Raw genomic sequence first — 19,369 nt, forward strand, 5'->3', positions numbered from 1 at the left:
AAACGAAAATCCGACCAAACCATAAAGTTGCCGGAAATAAAATTCCGACCGGATTAAAAGATGGTGGAGTTTCAGCATATGTTTTTAGATCTATAACCTGTAGACATAAATAAAAAGAAAAAAACGAGGATAAGAAGACACCAATGCAAAAGGGTCGCCAAAAACTTGTTATTTCCGGTCAAATCTAGCCGAATCTGATTCAAGTCACATTTAAATGTTGAGAAAAAAAAAATGAAACTTCGTCTGAAATATAAAATTTCAACGGACGAGTAAAAATGAGATGGCTCTTGTCACCGTTCTTGTTCGTGCCATTCCATGGTGGAAGATAATGGAGAAGATAAGGTAGGCAGATAGGGACACTGCTACTTTTATGGCCAGAACTGTTGTAAATATTATGGAAAATACTTGATCACGAAATTTGTAGGAAATTCTTCAAAGTTTGAGGCACGTCAATGACACTGTCCTTAAGGATATTTCATTCGATTTGGGTGTATACCTCATGATTCAACAAGCTCTCTAGTATAAAACTAGGAGCATAAACTAACAAAGATTTGTTCAGCTTGGTAGAAAATCCAGCAGAAGGAAGGAGAGTATTTTCTGTATACTTAGTATCTCACAAAAGGGAAGAATGTGTGCATATGTAGGTAAAGGAAATGAAGAGGTCATGCTGGGTGAGTAATGGTCCAACAGTAACAAATGCAGAATAATGTCTCATTATTGCATGAAAAAATAAAGACACTAAATGTTAATAAAATGAATCTAGACACTTTCAGAAAATATGATTCTGGACACTTCCTTTTGAGATACCATATTCACTATTTTTCTAACAATCCCCCACGTATCTCAAAGGGAATAGAAGGATAGAATATTTTGCTGGATTTTCTACATATGAGTACAATGCATCGAATCTGGTGTCTCGTAGACTATGAACTAGACCTAGAAAAATAAGATTAAGCTTACAGAATAATTGGTGAAGTTTAATACTTCTATGAACCAAAAATTATTTTGTAAGCCCAGAGTCTTATTTATCACATTATACTCGCACAATTTTTGTCGTTATCTCGGTTTTGCACTTAAAGGCCATGCACGCTCCTAATTTTCATGAGTGCTCTAGAAATTTTGCCACAACTTCATAGGAGCAACCCCACTCCACACTCATAAAGGTTCATCCATCAAGCGTATTCTGCAGCGCAATACACCACCTATAAAAGGCTATGAATTATTGGATTAAGAGTTTAATAACTCAACCTCACATTCCTTACAGTCTTGCTCTATAAACTCACACCATAGGAACATAACTTAATAGTGCACATTTAATCAACTAATGACTTGTTATTACCCATATGAACCTACTTCATGGGATCTCTAATCACATAGGTTGGGTTACCATCATCGTTGATATATCTCATATTGGCCAATCAAATGCGTCCTTGTCACACTTCAATCTGATCAGTCGGAAAGAGTTTGTTCTCATCATAACTCTTCTCTTCCACAACTATAAATAGGGATCTCCATTACTCAAAAAATACACCACAAATCATAACAAGAAAGAAGAGAGAGCTCGTAGATCAAACATCGCAAATTTCTCTACAAGTTTCAAGCTTCAAACAAACATGTTCAAGTTCAAGAAATCAAGTTCAAGCTCAAGAACGAAGAACAAATCAAGGTTCAAGGAGTACGAGTTCAAATTAAAGTTCGTGCTAGTTGAATTCAAGATCATCGTCCATGGCAACAAATATAGATTTAAGATCAAGCTCAAAGGCCCTTGAATTTATCTTAGAAAAGAAGAATTAGGGGTAAGGGTGTATTATGGGCCGGGCCCAGCCCGGGCCCGCGAGCCCACGGGCCTAACGGGCCGGTTCAAACGGTCCTAAAAGCCCACTGTGGGCCGGTCCTCTAGGTTGAGACCACGAGCCCGAGACCGTTTAGCCCGAGACCGGCTGGCGGGTCTGGGCCGGTTCAAACGGGCCTAACGGGCCCAACGACTATTTTTCAAAAAAGGCCAATGGTTAGAAGTTTAAAATCTAGCCGTTGGCCTGCCAATTTAGCCGTTTGGCTTTTTAAAAAATAGCCATTTGGCCCCCCAAACATTATTTTAACCCCAAACTTTTTATAATTACACTTTTTCCCTATTCTCAACTATAAATACCCCCTCATTCTTTTATTTTTACTCACAAAATCATCAATCTCTCTCTAATTTTCTTCTATAATTGCTTACTTTATTATTGCAATTTGTAAAAAATTGTGAATTTGGTGAATTGAAGTATTCAAGTCTTCAACGATATACAATTTTCAAGAAGTTGTTCGTCAATTCGGTAAACTCGTTCCAACTCTTAAGTTTTAATATTATAGTTTTATTTGTTTTAGTTTGTATAATTATAATTAATATGGCCTTTTCTTTGAAAAAAATGTTTGGTGGTAAGGGAAAATCTAAAATTGGTGAATCTAGTCACCAAGCTACTACTCCTCCCCCGGCTCCCCGACCCAGACCTGTTACCCGTCCTCCTCCACCTATTATTCTTGATAGTGATAACCCTTGCTTTCAATTTACCGATAGTCAATTTTGCCATGATGTTGCACCAGGTCAACAATTAAATGATGAATATATGAATTCTCTTTATCCTAATGAAACTATTGATGAAAATGATGAGGAAAATGATGATTTAGATGAAACGCAACCGGATTTAGATGATACACCTACTAGTCCTGTTGTTAACCCAATCCTAACATCTGACTAACTTACCTGCATCTTGCCATCCACAACCACGAGCTAACCTGTACATGAGAACTTCCAGTCTCTAAGTCCATAAAGCACATGAATTACCATATCTGATCCCAATTCCGCCGCTCGAATATATAACACACCTCTAGTACCCAATCATCTCATGAGAGGTACACCTATAATCCTTTTGAGCCACCAAGCAACCTCGAATATCATCCGTCGATTAGACAAGAGAGTGCCGCAATACCAATAAAGCATCCGTAACTCAAACACATCGCCTTTTCTGAAATGTTATACCCTCATCAAGCCACACCAATCAGTGATCTCATTTATCTAGTCACCTGAAGCTGCCCATGATATCTAAGAATTTGTGACCTTTCTTTCAAATCTGAACCGTGACTTTACACATGCAAATCTCAACCCCACACAACATGCCACATATACCATACCATCCAACGATAATTATGAGAACTTCGCAATCCACTCTGAGCTACAAGAAACTACGTACTCAACTAACCAAGAACTTTCCATTGATCCCATCTAGAAGAAAAACACTATACATCCCATGCTCTTCATGCTCATAGAAAATATACATCTCTAACCGTGGCAGAAAGCCATCAAGAAATCTCCGAATTTCATTTGCACAAACTAAACCGTCAGGACTGAATCCTTCTAACTCAACCAAGCTATGCAGGCCACTAAAACCCAAGAGCATTGTCGCTAACCACCTGTATAAACTCATTACCTCATAGGCTTCTAAAGAACTAACCATATCCTTACCACACCGATCCGGGCCACTACCAATCTATCCCATCTATCCGAGTTCCCTTCTGACTTACCTTCAACTTGATACTCCTTCTTGCTATAACATCACGATTTCTCAACCCAGACTTACCACACGAGACCCAAGCACAAAACCACACCGTCTAAGACTCATAAGCCGCTGAATACTCTCTTAAATATCCCTAAAAGCACCACCTTCAAAATACTTTACTCTGAAGAGACTTCCTACGAATCTAAATCTGTTACCTTTACCTTCCTGATACTGATACATAGAATCCCACAATTTGTAGAAAATACCACAAGTCTTGACATCTTCCAATGAAAACTCAGTTTCTAACCACATATGCAACTTTACAATACCCAATTGTTATATGTAGAATCTTGAACACAGTAGAACCATTCTCGCAAGTCATCCGCTCTACTCAAACCGCAATTAGCCTGATCAAAATAACCGAACAACCTGTGCCTCATTAGCACTTCAGACACTGCAGAATGCAACCTTATCCCAATACAACCAAGCAACATCCTGCTCTATGCACCGAGCATCTTTTTCCAACAAAAACTCAAGACATTCTGAGATTCTCTACACCTATGAAGCATGACATAACCTTTGTCAAAATTTTTCCTTTACTCGAGACATCCTCGGTCTCAATCTCCATAAGCCATAACTGATTCACCAGTACGCTTCAAACTGGAACTAACATAGCACATAACCGTGCAATCGCCTAATCAATAGCAGACTGCCCCACTTGGCTCGAAGACATGGACCAAAACACACACAATAACTCATAACGCATATACCCTATTGCTTTCATAATACCATAGTGAGATTAAACTCAATCCTTCATAAGCTCGTGAAACACAGACCATCTGGTACTTTAAATCTTCTGCAAATCTCGCATTCATCCTCGCAACAGTCAAGCCCACTCTCTTAAGCGACCCAAATTTAAATTTCAACACATATCTTCTAACAGACAACATAAGGATCACACAACCTCAGAACACTCCGTAGGAGATAACCCACCTACTTTGCCATAAACTAACATTTATATATACCTTCCACCGTCATAACCATTACGCAGTCACTTAGTCTTCCCGAGTCTGAACTCATACCGTAACATGAACTTTACTTCACTCCCAACTAGGAAACATGAAAAGATTCTTCACACACCCATAAATCGGGGCTATACATCCAATCACAATGGAAATCAAACACCTAATAGATCATCTATCCTCCAGCAGACCCTTCTCATCGCTTCCAAATCATATGATCACATCTCGCAGTCACATCACCCTCATCTCGTACTAACCAGTCATTACTTCCCTTAATAGGGGCACAACAGTACATACAGATCCAAAAACACGTGCTCACACAAGCAACCGCTCAGGGCTCAAGCTATAGGTAACAATCCGGCCTCAAGTCTTTCTAGACTGATCACATCTCGCCCCTCAACTAGGGAATCACAAGCCATCGATACACATCTGATACTGAGCCCTCGTTCGCGCATACGAATGCGTGGAATGAATTCAAAGAGTTATGTTTCAAGCTGAATCAAGGACGCACGATAAGAATTTCAAGAATATGGAGTTTTCCTAAAGGTTCTGCAGCCTCTCGAGGATAAATACAGATGTCTCCGTACCGATCCGCGAGACTCTACTAAACATGCTCATGACTCGTGAGACCTATGTAACCTTGGCTCTGATACCAACTTATCAAGACCCTAAACTCAGACCTGGTCGTGATGGCGCCTCTCATGAAGACAAGGCCAGCCGACACAACACCCATATTAACCCTTTAATCATTAATAGCCATTTCAAATTCTTTAATTAAACAAATGTTTCATAATATAAGTCTAAATGAACAGCGCAGAAATAACATACAAGCACGTCATCCGGGTCAGTAGTCATGAGCATCTACTACAACCGTCTAACCACATCAAGACCGAACTGGTCGGAAAGTCACAAGAATACATAAAGGAGAATAAAAAGGGGTAAAGCAAAGCCGTGATCGCCAGGCAGCTACCTTGCTAACTCCGACGAAAACTGCCACCAAGCTCAAAAAATACCTGAATCTGCACACAAGTGCAGGGAGTAATGTGAGTACTCCAACCCAATAAGTAATAAGAGTAAATAAAGACTGAGTAGTAGGAAATGATGAATCCACATTTATGATAAACTCAATAAGCACAACAGGCTTTTCAAAACAGAATACAAGTCAATAGCCTCTTTTAAAATCCAGTTTTTGGTAAAAATCATTTAAAATGCCTTCCGAGAGATTCAGTAGGGGTTCAATACCATTTTTAATAAAAGAGCTGAAAACCATAATCGGCCCCTCGGTAAAACATAGTTCATAAACAGCCCCTCGGTAAAACATAGTTCATAAACAGCCCCTCGGGCAAAACAGGAGTCATAAACACCTCCTAACAAGAAAATCTCAGTGGAAATAACAAAAGCCAAATCAGTGATTAAGTTCTGAACATCTCATAAACCCCAGCATAAACGAAAGTTGTTTAAAAACATTTATCTAACATTTTTGACAGGGGCTCAGTATAAAGATGAGTGAAAACAGTCATTAAATCAGCATATTCGATAGAAACTCACTCTAAAGAGAAGTGAAAATCAATAAGTTCATAATCAGGCCCCTCAGGAAAACATCACTTATGTGCATGTATATATCTATCGCCCCTCGGGCTAGCCTCTCGGTCACTCGTGACTCAACTCCTACCATTCAGCGCTCACACTCAGCACTCACGCTCAATAGGTACCATATAGTAACCGCTGTGGCGTGCAACCCGATCCATATATCGCTGCGGCGTGCAGCTCGATCCATGAATATAGTCGACTGCGCTCACTGGGGGTGTGAAGACTCCAGAGGGGCTCCTACAGCCAAAGCGCTATATCGCTGCGGCGTGCAGCCCGATCCATATATATATTACTGCGGTGTGCAGCCCGATCCATTGATATATAATCCTCACATCCAGGCCCTCGGCCTCTCTCAGTCATTAACCTCACAATCAGACTCTCAGTCATCAACCTCACAACCAGACCCTCGGTCTATCTCAGTCATCAACTCACGATCACCGGACCATCAGTAAAGCAGGGAACCCAGCCCAAACAGTTTTCACATTTTTAAGAAATATAGTGATAAAAACAGATTTAAACAATAACCAGGTAAAAACATGACTGAGGATATGCTTTCAAAACAAATAGAGTGAGGAAAAATAGTAAAAATGCCCTTAAGGGTCTCAACAGGTCGGCACAAGGCCCCAAACATGGCATACAACCCAAAATATAATATCAATCTCAAAAATATGAAATATCATAAGATTTCAAATCAAATACGCGACTTAACAGTCGTACGGGACGGACCAAGTCACAATCCCCAACGGTGCACGGCTCCACGCTCGTCATCTAACGTGTGTGTCACCCCAAAGTAGCACAACGATGTGAAATCCGGGGTTTCAAACCCTCAGGACAGTATTTACAATCATTACTTACCTCGGTTCGGTCCAAACTCTAGCCCGCAATGCCTTTTCCCTCACGAATCGACCTCCGGATGCTCCGAATCTAGCCACAATCAGTACATAATCATTAAAATATGCTAAGGGAATGAAGCCCACTCGAAAATATCCAATTTAACATCAAAATCCCGAAATTGCTCAAACCCGGCCCCCAGACCCGCATCTCGAAATACGATAAAATTAACATCAATGGAATCCTCATCCTCTCACGAATCTATACATATCAAGAACACCGAAATCGGAGTCCAAATGACTCCTCAAATCCCCATTTAAGGGCTTCTTCAACTCAAGCCCTAATCCCCAATTTTTCTTCCTTAATTTCCACTAAAACCATGATTACACAATGGAAAAATGATCTTAAACCCAAATAAATAAGCTTAGGGAACTTACCCAACTGATATCCTTTGATTCCCCTTGAAATCCTATGCCTTAGCCTCTTTCCCGTCTTCAAAAATGATGAACTTAGCAAAATTTCGCGAAGAAGACAATATATACCTTCTGACCAGGGATTCCCGCATCTGCGATCCCCTTAACCGCTTCTGCGGTACCACATATGCGGCCAAACCGCCGCTTCTGAGGTCCTTCACTTAAAAGCCCAAGTCGCTTCTGCGCTCAGCCTTCCGCACCTGCGACTCCGCAGGTGCGGTCCCACACCGCATCTGCGGTTCCTGGAAATTCTCAAAAATCCGCTTCTGCGGCTCCTCTCCCGCACATGAGGCGCCGCACCTGTGGTCCCCAAACCGCAGGTGCGAAAACACCAGCAACAGCAAAAACTTCAGCAGCTTCTAACTTAAAAAATGGTCCGATTGACCACCCAAAACTCACCCGAGGCCCCGGGACCTCAACCAAAGGCACCAACCTATCCAAAAACCTTATTCAAACTTGTTCCAATCATCAAAACACTTCAAATAACATCAAATCCACCAAAACACCTCAGATTCAAGCCTAAGCTTCTAAAAACTTCCGAATTCCGCTTTTGATAAAAAACCCAACCAAACCACGTCCGAATAACCTGAAATTTTGCACACACATCACAAATGACACAAAAAAGCTACTTCCACTCTCGGAATTCCATTCCGACCCTTATATCAAAATCTCGCCTACCAACGGGAAATCGCCAAAATCTCAATTTCGCCAATTCAAGCCTAAACCTTCCACGGACTTCCAAAATGCATTCCGATCACGCTCCTAAGTCCCAAATCACCTAATGGAGCTAACCAAATCATAAAAATTCCGATCTGAAATCATATACAAACAAGTCAAATCTTGGTCAAACCTTTCAAATTTCAAGCTTCAAACTGAGAACTGTTCTTCCAAATTCATTCCGATTACCCTGGAAACCAAAACCAACGGTTTACATAAGTCATAATATACTACACGGGGCAAGTCATGCCCGAGAACTGGCGAGCAAAGTGCAAAAGCTCAAAACGACCAGTAAGGTCGTTACATTTGAACTAAATCTTCAAGATGTAAAGCTCCTCAATTCAAGCAAAGACTCAAGTTAAAAGCTGTTTAAAGTCGAGCAAAGACTTCAACTCCCAAAACTCTTCAAATTCAAGATAAACTTCAAGTTGCAAAGCTCTTCAAATTCGAGCTAAATCTTCAAGTCACAAAACTCTTCAAATTCGAGCAAAGTCTTCAAGTTATCAATCTCTTCAAATTCCAGCCAAATTTCAAGTTGCAAAGCTCTTCAAAATTGAGCAAGTCTTCAAGTTGCGAAGCATGTTGAAATGTAAGCTAAATCTTCAAATTACTGCGCTCTTGGACGCATGAGCCTAAACTGTATGTCATGGAGCTCTTCAAATTTGAGAAAATATTCAAGTTGCAAAGCTCCTCAAAATACGAGCTTAAACTGAAAGTCAATATGCTCCTTAACGCAAGAGCATAAACTGCATGTTACTCCTGGCCCACAAGAGTATAAACTATATACGGCACAAAAAAAATCTGCTAGGTTGAAAACCTCGAAAGAGGTGACCTAGGCAAAAGATAGGACATTAAAAAAATTCATCCATTCTGAACTACGGTATGACTTAATCTTCTTCATCGAGGTACGTAAGCAACTTAGTGTTTTATTCTAAGTTCAGCCGCATGAGTTCAAAAATATATATCACCCCAAATATTGTTCGAATGACGTATGATGGAATATAATACACTTGATTGGAACTTATAAATTGGACTTATATGTGTTATTTTGTTGAACTTTGTGCCTTATTAAATATTGACAAATCAATAGGGGCAAACCTCCATAGCAAATTGGCATCTTCGATGAATGGATGTAGTCTTTTAGTAGAAGGCTAAATCATCAAGTTGAAGTCCTTAATACCAAGTCAAGTTGAATTCATCTTGTTTGCTATGTCTTCAAGTTGAAGTATTCAGGCCCTCCAAGTCTTCAAGTTGAAGTTTTCAAGTCCGTCGGTCTTCAAGTTCGCTGGTCTTCAAGTTGAAGTATTTAAGCCTTCCAAATCTTCAAGTTGAACTCTTCGAATCTGCTAATTTTTCAAGTTGAAGTTTAAAAGTCCACTGCTCTTTAAAAGCATCAAAGTCCACTAAATCTTCTTCAAGTTGAAGTCTGCAAAGTCCGCCAAGTCTTCAAATTAAAGTTCGCCAAATGTTCAAGTCGAAACGGTCAAGTCCACCAAGCCTTCGAATTGAAGCTTTATAATTTTCCAATCTTATGGTGGACATGTGTGTCCCTTTGCACCTTAAGTTGGACTCTTCGCGGGTTTGTCCTTAAAAGGAACTATAATTTTCCAATATTAAAGTGGACTTTGAAGTCCCTTTGCACCTTAAGTTGGACTTTTTGTCCTTAAGAGGGACTATAATTTTCCAATCCTAAGGTGAACGTTTAAGTCCCTTTGCAACTTAAGTTGGCCTCTTCGCGGGTTTGTCCTCAAAAGGCACTATAATTTTCTAATCTTAAGGTGGACATTTAAGTCCCTTTGCACCTTAAGTTGGCCTCTTCATGGGTTTGCCCTTAAAAGGATACGTAATTTTCCAATCTTATGGTGGGTTAAGTCCCTTTGCACCTTAAGGCGGTCTTGTTGCGGGTTGTTCATCTATATGTTTTTGAGAATTTGTCCTTCTATACATTGCCATCGATTTTTCCTTTTATATGCAGTATGAACCTTTGCACCCTAATATTGGCCCTCCAATTTTCGGGTGGGGATGAATACCCATCCCTTCACACCCTATGATCGCGTGTACTCATCCCTTCACACCCTATAATCGCCTTCTTGATGTGTAGATCATATCGTTAAACAAGAACATATCCTTCTCGTTTTACCTACAAAAAAGGGAAAAAGAAGATAAAACGCAGAATAAAAAAATATTCACCTGCGGACTCGAATAAGATTGAGGACGATGTGTTGTGTAGAATAAAAGAAGAGATTGCTATATATAGCTATGAGTAGCGGCTGACCAGAAGAATTAAAGGAAAATTTCATATTAAAACAACTGGGCTCCCCACTTTTCAACTTTATAGCCCATATTTCAATTTACAATTGAGTAGCCCAAAAATAACAGGCCCTATCCGAAAAGGGGCGTTATTTCCGTTTTTTGGGATTCAGAAGCGAGATTTTATATCTTTCAGCGGTATTTTCTCTCATTCGTTCCATTCTTCTTCCCCAAATCAACAAAAACACGATCTTACACTCAATGCAATTCCAAAAAAACTTATAAATTCTTCTTCATCTCGAATTTACAGCAAATCAAACACGCAAAGTGAATTTTTTTGGTGCAATCAGCGCGATTTTCATTTTTGCCGCAATTTCAATTTCAGCTTTTTGTTTGATGGAGCTTTATCCTGTTTACGTTCTTCATACTGGTGAATGGGAAGAGAACAAGTTTATCAATTTCGTCGGAGATTGTGTAATAATCGAGTCGACATTCAGCTACAACAATTTAGTTGAAGCAATTTCGAAACAGATTAGAGTCGATTCTGAGTTAAATACATTAGAGATTAACTTTCTCCCAAAAGATGGTTTTCCACCGATCCTGATTTACAACGATACTGGTGTTCGGGTGTATATTGAATTAAAGAAGAAAAACTTGAATTTCACTGAGTACCCGTTGTATGTGACTGTGAAAGAGATTTATGACAATTGTTTGGTTGCTACATGTCCAGTTGTTTGGTTGCTACAAGTTTCAGTTGTATAGATAAAGGCAAATCTGTAAATGATATTGAAGATGTATCCACAATTGATAGCACTGACATTATGCCTGATATCGAATTTATTGAAAACACCGATTATTGTATAATAGATAATATGTTAAACGAATTTGTTGAGGAGGATCAAGTTTATAAAGATAAAGAGGCAGTTGTTAGTGTGATGAAAAACTTGGCTGTACGCGAGAGGTTCCAATTCAAGGTGAAGAGATCAAGCGCAACAAGGTATGGCAACAATTGTATATTTTGTTATATATATGTATAAATATGTATAAAGTAGTATATATTTGTATAGAGGTATTAAAATTAGTATATATCTAGTTATGTTTTTGTATACAAGTGTATTTAGAAGTTGAATGATCTTCAATCCTAGGTATCACCTTATGTGTGTGGATGACAATTGTGCTTGAAGTTTCAAATCTTCTGCCGTTTACAAGGCAAACATATACAAGGTGAGAAGTTATAATAATCACACATGCAGCTATGGTGAAAGATACTTAACACAACATCAAGCTACTTCGGCTGTAATTGCTAGTATAGTCAAGGACAAGTATGTTAATCCAAAAAAAAGTTTACACAGCAAATGATGTGATGTTCTAAACGCCAATACCACACAAGAGGGGGGGGGGGGTGATTTGTGTGGTACCCAATTTTCGCTCTAGAAGAACCTGGTTCTACTAGGTGTTCTAACTATTGCAGTTTGCGGAATAATAAATGCATAAACTAAAGAACACAGAGATTTTACGTGGAAAACACCTGGCTCAAAAGGTGAAAAAACCACGACCTACTACTCTGTAGGATTTTCCCAAACTTCCACTAAAATTACTGAGCCAAAACAACATTTACAAAAAAATCTTTGTAAACCTAAGGATTAACTCTAATCTCAGTGTGGCACAAAGCCTCAACTGTTGCGACACTTTCAAGTTAACTCTAACTTGAATACTCAATGCACCTAATACAATTGCTTCTAAGAAAGCCGGAAAGGTACAATGTTAAAACACCTACTACAATTGAACTAGAAATAAATAAAGACACAATGGAATTGGTTCTTCACACTTAGTTCTTGTAGCTTCAGATTTGCACACTTGTATCACACACAAATTGCTTGCAACAATCGCCTAGCTCTTTTGCTCTCAATTTGGTTTAACTTCAGCTTATGTGCAATCACCTGTAAAAGAGAACAATCGTTATATTTATAGAGTTAGTAATCAGAGTTTGATAAGAATTCGAATTGTGGATCCTTTGACAATTCGAGTCCAAGAACAACTCTAACTCCTAATCCAGATTCTTGATCCGGATGTAATTCTCTTTTCATAAGGAGACTTCAACTCCTTATCCTATATGCAATCTTTTCGATCAGTTTAGAAGATATTCATCAAGATATTGCTGCTTGATCTCAAGGACTTATCTTCTTCACGTGCATCTCATGTGTATGGGCCATAACAACTGTGTCTCCTTAGCTGAACCTGGTCCTTCACTGAGTTCTTTTGTCATTCTTCAAAACTTCAACTGATCTTGGGCCAACAAATTCCCCCTTTTTGATGATGACAAACTCTGTGCTTTTACTGATTATAGAACCTGTGGAACTCAGCTAAAATATCATCACTTGAAATTTTTTTAATTAGGTCATAAACATCACTATTCATAAAATAGACACAATTTCTTTTAAAGCACAATATCTTCCCCCTTTTGGCATCATCGAAAAGTTGCATAAATATGTGAATCCCAGAATATTAATCATTACCCATGGCCACTGGGGCAACTGCAAGTGAAAGCATGCTTTAGATAATCAAAAATCAACTTGAAAAAAATAACTATTAAGAGCAGAATCATCACAAAACAAGAGAAATGCAAATTGTCATTGATAAGGCATTGCTTCTACAGTACAGTCCACAAAAAGAAAGAACAAAAACTACCAACCATGAGCAAAAACAAGAAAAATCCCTAATCTGGGTCACTGGGGGTAACTGAAATGGTTCGGAACTAGGAACAAGATGGCTAAGGCTTAGAAGAACTGGAGGGTTGGGATTGGAGTAGGTTGAGCATTGTTTGTAGCATCCCTTCACTCTTTTCCTTTTCTTTTGCAAGTTCTGCCTTCAGCCCGTTCCTTTCTTCTTCCAATTCAACATCTTTGGTCCCACATTCTTGCATCAAAGCTCTAACTTTGCTATTCACTGGAGTTTTTACGGATGAACCAGGTTCAACAGGGGCAACACTTAGCAGATAATCACAGGCCTGGAGAGTCTTGATTCCGAAGTGCTCCTTGTAATTCTTCCCCTAGGTACAGAAGTAGCAGCAGTCTTGGGAGATGTTACTTTGCTTTTCTTTGATGGTTTGTCTGCAACTGGGGTCTTTTGTGAAGACGCCTTGCGCTTCTTTGGGTCATAACTGGCCCCTACTTTCTTTAGAATATCTGCTAAAGTCTCCTCCAAAGAAGAACCAAGTTCTTCTTGTTGCTCACTCATCTTAACAAGTCCCTCAGCAGCTTCTCCTGATCCGCTTCCCCCTGACTTCAAGCCACCTTCTTCTCTACCACCACATATATCAAGAACCTCCCCTTTCTTTTTCATTCTCCTCCTACTAGTCTCAGCCTCTTCAACATTTTTCACAGCACCCACAAGCACAAACCTATTATCTACCTTCTTAGCTATCTCAGAAAATACATAACAAGTGTTTACCTCTTTTGGGTTTTCTTGACTCTTGTCATTGTCAGATGACCCAGGTTCTTCTCCTTCACTAGCAGAGATGAACTTTTCAGATTCAGAGCTTGAGTGGGATTCTTCAGATGAAGCCTCTTTTCTTTGACTAGCCTTTAACTTCTCGTTCAAGGCTTTTCTGAGAGGGCCGGATGCTACAGTTTTTCTGGATAACATCTTTTGCCTGCGAAATCTGGGTTTTGGACTTTCAACTGGAGGTGTTGATGATGAGGTATTAGAGGAAATAGGTGGGGGAGTTCCAGGATTGTCTTGAGGATTAGTCATGGCGGATAATTTCTGGAAATATTTTGGGGATTTTTGGAGAAGAAAAGGGTTTATTAGAAGGATTAGAGAAGTGAAATGACGGTTATGAGTGATGAGAGAGGGTTTGGAGTGTATTTAAAGAGGGATCATGATTTAGCCTGTAACGGTAGCTTTTTCAGAGGTCAATAAGAAGTCTAATCAAATTAGAGTTCCGATCTCTTTAGAGATAAATGAGTGACGCTAGTTTTTTGGAAAAAATCCCGTTTTAGTTAGACTCCTAGGATAATGAAACTGGTTCAATGCTCAACGGACAGAATTTATGAAAGTTTGGTGTAATTAGGACTTCTGCTCATGGTTGATAATTTTATCTTTATAATTGTGCAAAGTAAACATACCTGAGCTTTCTTATGAGCATATACTGATGAACCAGGTTCTTCAAGTAAAACTTCCCTTGATCATGCCTCAAATGTCAGAATAGAAAAACTTTGTAAGAGATTAAGGATTCATATAAACACATGTCATAGGAGTATACTAATCAAGTATGAGACTGAGTAAGAATTAGTCTAGATATTTACATTGAATTAAGAACTCCTAACAAAAAAAAAATTCATCTTTTTCATCATTTTTTTTTCATTGTGCATTCTGAACTGGACCTTTTAGGTGATCTTAATCATCCCTAATTCATACATGTTCCTTTCAAAGTCTTCTCTACTCCGTGCTTTAGTGAAGATGTCAGCTATTTGTTTATCAGTAGCACAAAATTCTATGGAGATTAACCCTTTCTCATAGTTATCTCTTAAGAAGTGGTGTCTAACATCTATGTGCTTGGTATTTTTATGATGAACAGTGTTCTTTGTCATACTTATAGCACTGGTGTTATCACAGAATATTGGTATGCATCCCACTTCTATACCAAAGTCTACTAATTGTTGTTTGATCCACAGTAGTTGAGCACAACAAGAAGCTGCAGCCACATACTCAGCTTCAGCAGTAGATAGGGCTACTGAATTTTGTTTCTTGGTAGCCCATGATACAAGACATGAACCAAGAAAGTGAGCCATACCTGAGGTGCTTTTTCTATCCACTAGGAAACCTGCATAGTCAGCATCAGCATAACCTACTAGATCGAAATTACTATCTTTAGGGTACCATAGGCACAATTCAGTAGTCCCCTTCAGATATCTCAATATCCTCTTGACAGCAGTCAAGTGAGACTCTTTAGGATTAGCTTGAAAACGAGCACAAAGTCCTACACTGAAAACAATGTCAGGTCTGCTGGCAGTAAGATACAAGAGTGAACCAATCATACCCCTATACAACTTTTGATCAACTGATGAACCAGGTTCATCAACATCTAATTTAGTGGCAGTTGCAATAGGTGTATCTATTTCTTTAGAGTCTTCCATTTTAAACTTCTTGATTAGTTCTTTTGTATACTTCTGCTGATGAATCATGGTTCCATTTGGACTTTGTTTGATCTGCAAGCCTAGGAAGAAATTTAGTTCGCCCATCATACTCATTTCAAACTCACTTCCCATTAATTTTGCAAAGTCCTTACTCAACCTATCTGTAGTGGCCCCAAATATTATATCATCAACATATATTTGTACAACAAGAAGATCTTTACCTTTTTCCCTTAGGAACAAAGTGCTGTCAATTTTACCTCTTTTGTACCCATGCTCCAGAAGGAATTTTGACAATCTTTCATACCAAGCTCTTGGGGCCTGCTTGAGACCATAGAGAGCTTTATCTAGCTTGTATACATGATCAGGACATTCTTTACTTTCGAATCCTGGAGGTTGTCTCACAAACACTTCTTCTTTGAGATAGCCATTTAGGAAGGCACTTTTGACATCCATTTGATGAAGAGTGAATTCCATATATGCTGCAAAGGCTATGAGGAGTCTAATTTCTTCAAGTCTAGCCACTGGAGCAAAAGTCTCATCATAATCAATGCCTTCCTCTTGACTATAGCCTTGAACCACCAACCTTGCCTTATTTCTTGTAACTGTTCCATCTTCATCTAGTTTGTTCCTGAAGACCCATTTTGTCCCAATGACTGACCTGTCTTTTGGTTTTGGAACTAAGTGCCAGACTTGGCTTCTTTCAAACTGATTGAGCTCATCCTACATAGCATTGACCCAATCTACATCTTGTAGAGCTTCACTCACATTCTTAGGTTCAATGAGGGACAGAAAAGCATCAAATGCACACAGGTTCTTCAATTGTGATCTTGTCTTGACCCCAGATGTTGGATCATTGATGATGTTCTCAATGGGGTGAGAATTCAGGTACTTGTAAGATTTCCCCACCATCTGGTTCCTGCTAGATTCTCCTTCATAGTTATGCTGCAGAGGAACAGGTTCAGGTACAGGTTCCTTCAGATTGGTTCCCCCTGTCAGGTTGCCCTGGGTGAGAGGACCTGTTCCATCACCTGCTCCTTCCTTTGATGCCACTTTTACTTGTGCTGTGGCTTCAGTCAATTGTCTCACCAGTCCAATGGCTTCATCTTCATGTTCCTGTCTCTCAGAAAGAGTGTTAGATTCATCAAACACAACATGTACACTCTCTTCAACACATAGAGTTCTTTTATTAAACACTTTATATGCTTTGCTATGTGAAGAATATCCCAAGAATACTCCCTCATCACTTCTGGGATCAAACTTACCTAGGGAGTCTTTGCCATTATTGTGCACATAGCACTTACAACCAAAAGCCCTAAGATGGGATATGTTTGGTTTTCTCCCTTTAAGTAACTCATAGGGAGTTTTCTGTACATGAGGTCTAGTCATGCATCTATTTATTATATAACAAGCAGTGTTTATAGCCTCTGCCCAGAAGCTATGAGGTAGTTTACTGGAAAGTAGCATGGTCCTTGCCATATCCTCAAGGGTCCTGTTCTTCCTTTCAACTACCCCATTTTGCTGAGGAGTCCTAGGGGCAGAAAAATTATGATCTATTCCATTTTCATCACAAAATTTAGCAAACTTTGCATTTTCAAATTCAGTTCCATGATCAGACCTAATGGATGCAAGTTGATTTCCTAACTGTTTCTGAGTTTTTCTAACAAAATCAGTGAACATTTCAAATGCTTCATCTTTAGAGGTTAGAAACAACACCCAGGTAAATCTAGAGTAATCATCAACAAGCACCATTACATATCTCTTTCCACCTCTGCTCATGGTTCTCATTGGACCGCAGAGATCCATATGAACCAGTTCCAATGTCTTGGACGTACTTACCATTTTCTTGGATTTGAAAGATGACCTTACCTGCTTCCCCCTTGCACATGCCTCACAAACTTTGTCTTCCTTAAACTTGATATTAGGTAACCCTATCACCAAGTCTTTGGAGACTAATTTGTTCAATTGATTTAGACTGGCATGACCAAGTCTTTTGTGCCAAAGGAGGGGATCATTAATTAACACACTTAGGCAAGTGAGTTCATTTTCAGAGAGAGTTGACAAATCTACAATGTAAATATTGTTAACTCTCTTTCCCTGCAAAACAATCTTGTTAGTAGTAAGGTTAATCACAAAGCATTTGGTAGAGGTGAAAGCTACAAGATTACCTCTGTCACACAGTTGTGACACACTTATCAGGCTATATTATAAGCCATCTATCAAATAGACATTCTCAATGGAATGAGAGTCTATCTTTCCTTCCTTTCCAACCCCAATGATCTCACATTTCTTTCCATTTCCAAAGGAGACATTACCTCCTTTTAGGTTCTCAAGTGAAAGGAACTGGTCCTTGTTCCCAGTCATATGTTTTGAGCAGCCACTATCCATGTACCATATTTGGCTACTCCCCTTCACTTGGACCTGCAAAATGAAATCATGGGTTAGTCTTAGGAACCCAAACTAGTTTGGGTCCCTTTCTATGGGCAAAAGGATGAATTAAATTTTTCTTTCCCCAACCAGGCAGTTTGTGTTTTGTCTGAACAAAGGCTTTGTTCTTTTGACTGGCCTTTTCTTTTGCATTGCATTCATTTTTGTAATGGCCAGTCTTACCACAGTGTGTGCAGATCTTATTTTCAGGAAGTGTGAGGTACTTATTTTTGGGATCCCATTTTGGAGCTTGTGTCCCAAACCCAAGTCCTCTCTTGTTGCTGCTGTGATGTTCTTGCAACTAGGAGAGTGCATCAGAAGCCTTGTTCCATTTGCATGTTCTGTCTAGTTCATGCTTTACCTTTCCTAAATCTTCCTTTAGGGCCTTAATCAATTCATCTTTCTTATATAGTTCATCTTTCATTTTTCCTAGATTTTCTTCTAGTGTGAGAAATGATTGATCAACCATTTTCTTTCTTGTCCCTAATTTTAGTTTAATATTTTCAAATCTGAGTTCAAGGACATTATTTTCAAGTTCATGAACCTGGTTCTTCAACTCAGCATTTGTGTTGTCACTCTCATCAGCCCTAGACTCTATCCTTTTGCATTTTTCTTCTAGGATAACACATTCCCTAGACAGAACATCCTTCTCACTGTTTATTATTTCAGACTCATCAATGAAGTCCAATAATAGCTCAGCCAACCTTTCTTTAGACAAAAATTTAATCTTTTCTTTAAGATGTAGGATACTTACCTCCTGTTCATCCTCTGATTCTCCGATGGCCATGAGAGCTTTCTCATCTTCAGCTTCATCTTCTGAGCCCTCATCTGAGGTTTCTCCCCATGCAGCAACCATAGCTTTAGTTGAACCTTTGTTCCTTTTTGGTTGGACCTGTTCCTTCTTCCTGTTTCTCCGTTCAGCTCTTTCTTTCTTCCACTCAATCTCCCATTGAGGTCAATTCTTGATCATGTGGTCTGTCTTACCACACTTATAGCAACCATCATTAGCCTGCTTCTCAGGAGCCCGAGATTTGTTGGAGGTTGTTCCTCTTGAAGCACCCTTTCCTCTCATAAGATACTTTTTGAAATCCCTGGTTATCATAGCCATCTCATCATCTTCAAGATCTGATCCTTCTGAGATTCTGAGAGCCAGACTTCTTTCTTTCTTTGGAGCATCCATCTTCATAGTCTGCCTTCTCAATTCATAGGCAGTCAGATTTCCAATCAGTTCATCCAATTTTAGGGTAGCAATATTCTTGGATTCCTGAATGGCTGTGATTTTGCTTTCCCAGGAAATTGGCAGAACTCTAGTTAAGATCTTCTCAACCTTGTCTTCTTCCAGGATAAACCTTCCAGGAAATTGCAGTTTGCGGAATAATAAATGCATA

This window comes from Nicotiana attenuata, chromosome 6, assembly GCF_001879085.1.
Source record: "Nicotiana attenuata strain UT chromosome 6, NIATTr2, whole genome shotgun sequence".
NCBI classification, from domain to species: Eukaryota; Viridiplantae; Streptophyta; class Magnoliopsida; order Solanales; family Solanaceae; genus Nicotiana; species Nicotiana attenuata.